The following is a 3,509-nucleotide window of genomic DNA, read 5'->3' as shown; positions in this document are numbered from 1 at the left end:
ACGCACGACGCCGCGAACACTCACGCGAGTCCATACAAACGATTCCGATCGTTTTGCAACAACTAGAACGTACACTGTCCGTGAAATTCACAGAATTTTCGCGTGTCCGCGACAAACGCCGACGAGACACCCATCGTTCGCTCGTACGTAGCATCCTTCTCTTAACCCGACTCAGAAACGTTCTTTGCGCCCTTCGGTAAAAAAACGTTCGATCCGAAGAGAGTGAACGACGGCGGGGATTTGACAGAGCTACGCAAGCAGTGTATGGTACGTAAACGACCCTCAGCCAGGCGTGGTCCAGGAATTGTATCCGTGGACCGCAATGTGCGTTCGAAATGTCGATGTTCATGTGTCCTGCAGTTCACACGTTGACGCGCAATTAGCTGCGTTCTTCATCGACCCACGAGCCAAGTGATCCACCGTTCAGGGTAATCGTATAAATTTTATATTTCACATATATAATTTTATTCTCATTTGTTCGACCTAATATCTCTCTTCTTTCAAAGAGAAGATAAAAGTTGATACCTGAATCTCCGACCAGCGCGCGAAGGAGATTCAGGCGTCGCCTTGGAGACGACACCGAAGCCTTTCGAGACGAAAAACGTTCAAGTAATATGTATATATTTCTCGACGTTCCGGGCGTATAGTGCATTCAAAAACCCGCGAAAGACGCAGAAGACTCGCACGCGTGGAAACGACGGGGATATATTTTGTATCCTACCCGATACTGAATCCATCGCGTGCAGTCGACCCTCGCGTTCTTCCGATCAGACGCATCTATTGTTGCGCGCATGTTTTCGCGTCGCATCGCGCGAAACGTTGCACGAATCGTACCGATCGATCGATTGAAAGCAAATAATGAAAAAAGACTTCACAGCTGGCTCTTTGCCGGTCATTCGTCCCATGTTATCTCTTGCCGCGAAATTGGCGCGCAAGAGTTGGGTGTCAGACGCGCGGCTTTAAAACGAGCTTCACGGCCGGTCCCTTCGTTACCGCTTTCGTTCTTTCTCTCGGAACGACCATGAACGAACACGACGAGCGACGCTACGGCATACACACGTCCACGGATTCGATTAAAAAAACAGACTTCACAGCTGGCTCTTTGCCGGTCATTCGTCCCATATTATCTCTTGCCGCGAAATTGGCGCGCAAGAGTTGGGTGTCAGACGCACGGCTTTAAAACGAGCTTCACGGCCGGTCCTCTCAATTCCGTGTACGGTACACGCAAGATGCGGGTTCCACTTCCAGACTACCCGGTCCCTTCTCTCTACGAGAATCGATAGTAGAAGAACGGCTCGAAAACGCGTCTCAGAGACTAGGGGAAAAGAAGCGGTATGCGAGCGAAACGAAAACGCATTATGGAAACGTCGCGAAACAATGTTCGACGGTTGCTCGGTTCCAATCGTGCGGCCGTTTCAATTTCTCGTGCGCTTCACCGTCCCTCCGTAACTCTGGCCGATCGCGTATACCGAAGAGCCGACACGCGCAAAAACCACAGGCATTGTATACTGTATATATATATGTTACAGTCACAGCCTTCGCGCGTTTTACTCTCCGACGCGGGGTTTCCACGACGAAAGAGAGACAGTTTCGTGGCGGGTGACTCGGCCGAATCGCTACGACGGGTATTTCTATTATAGAACGAATCATCGCCACCCTTTACCAGTGCCCGACGAAGGAATCACAAGGTCATCTGGAGTTTACAATGCCAGCGACGGTAATTCCAACGAAGACCCGATAAGTCAACTCATCGTTCTATTTCTCCCCGTACAGAAAAGCGAATCGACGCTAACGCACCTCGCGCAAGCACGAACGTTCTCTTCGCGTGGATCATCCCATCGTCGAAAGATGTAAAGACGCATTGGAGATCGTGGTCTCTGGCGGGCTCATTGCACGCCCCACTGCATATCTTTCCTCGAATCGAGAATGATTCGTCCACTAAGGCTGCGAAACTACGCGTCGAGGAAACTAGGGGAAAGAAGCGGGATGCGAGCGAAACGACAATACATTATGGAAACGTCGCGAAACAATGTTCGGCGGTTGCTCGTTTCCTCCTGCGGACGTTTCATTGCTCGGGCGCTTCACGTCCCTCCGTAACCTTCGCGCGATCGCGTGCCCCGGAGAGCCGGCAACCGGTGAACCACAGGCGTATAAACTATAGTCTTCTATAGCAAGCCTTCGGCGGTTACTCTCCGACGCGGGGATTCCACGACGAGAGAGAATTTCGTGGCGGGTGACATCGGTCGAAACGCTACGACGGGTATTTCTATTATAGAACGAATCATCGCCACCCTTTACCAGTGCCCGACGAAGGAATCACAAGGTCATCTGGAGTTTACAATGCCAGCGACGGTAATTCCAACGAAGACCCGATAAGTCAACTCATCGTTCTATTTCTCCCCGTACAGACAAGCGAATCAACGCTATCGCACCTCACGCATGCACGAACGTTCTCTTCGCGTGAATCGTCCCATCGTCGAAAGATATAGCCGCTTGGAGATCGTGGCCCATCAAGTTCTTCCGTAACTCCTGCGCGATCGCGTACCCCGGAGAGCAGGCAACCGGTGAACCACAGGCGTATAAACTATAGTCTTCTATAGCAAGCCTTCGCGTTTACTCTACGACGCGGGGATTCCACGACGAGAGAGATTTTCGTGGCGGGTGACACGGCCGAATCGCTACGACGGGTATTTCTATTATAGAACGAATCATCGCCACCCTTTACCAGTGCCCGACGAAGGAATCACAAGGTCATCTGGAGTTTACAATGCCAGCGACGGTAATTCCAACGAAGACCCGATAAGTCAACTCATCGTTCTATTTCTCCCCGTACAGAAAAGCGAATCGGCGCTATCGCACCTCACGCAAGCAGGAATGATCTCTTCGCGTGGATCGTCCCATCGTCGAAAGATGTAAGACGTACAGAAATCGTGGTCCATCACGATTATTCGTAACTCTCCGAGTCGCGTATCTGAGAGTAGGACAAACGGAGAACCACAGGCATAAATAATACTATATGTTTCTTATATAGTTAGCCTTCGCGTTTTACTCTCCGACATGGGGATTCCACGACGAGAGAGAGTTTCGTGGCGGGTGTCTCGGCCGAATCGCTACGACGGGTATTTCTATTATAGAACGAATCATCGCCACCCTTTACCAGTGCCCGACGAAGGAATCACAAGGTCATCTGGAGTTTACAATGCCAGCGACGGTAATTCCAACGAAGACCCGATAAGTCAACTCATCGTTCTATTTCTCCCCGTACAGAAAAGCGAATCGACGCTATCGCACCTCGCGCGAGCACGTAACTACTCTTCGCGTGGATCGTCCCATCGTCGAAAGATGTAAGACGCACGGAAATCGTGGCCCATCAACGTTTTTTTGTAACTCTGCCGATCGCGTATCACAGAGCCGAGACGCACATACCACAGGCGTATAATACCGTTTTCTTTCGTATGGTAAGCCTTCGCGTTTACTCTTCGGCGCGGGGTTTCCACGTCGAGAGAGAC

At 50.9% G+C, this 3,509-nt stretch overlaps 1 non-coding gene across 1 annotated transcript; it reads right to left on the bottom strand.

Annotated features, from left to right (window-relative positions):
- Nucleotides 1–276: 276 nt before the first annotated feature.
- LOC143176838 (5.8S ribosomal RNA) lies at nt 277–431 on the bottom strand. The gene has a single exon (XR_013001343.1). It is a non-coding gene; the product is annotated as a 5.8S ribosomal RNA (ribosomal RNA).
- Between the last annotated feature and the right edge of the window lie 3,078 nt (nt 432–3,509).

The sequence above is a fragment of the Nomia melanderi genome, unplaced genomic scaffold (genome assembly GCF_051020985.1).
Source record: "Nomia melanderi isolate GNS246 unplaced genomic scaffold, iyNomMela1 scaffold0902, whole genome shotgun sequence".
Lineage (NCBI taxonomy): Eukaryota > Metazoa > Arthropoda > Insecta > Hymenoptera > Halictidae > Nomia > Nomia melanderi.
The sequence above is the reverse complement of the archived record's forward strand: the minus strand, read 5'-3'. Positions and strand labels throughout refer to the sequence as shown.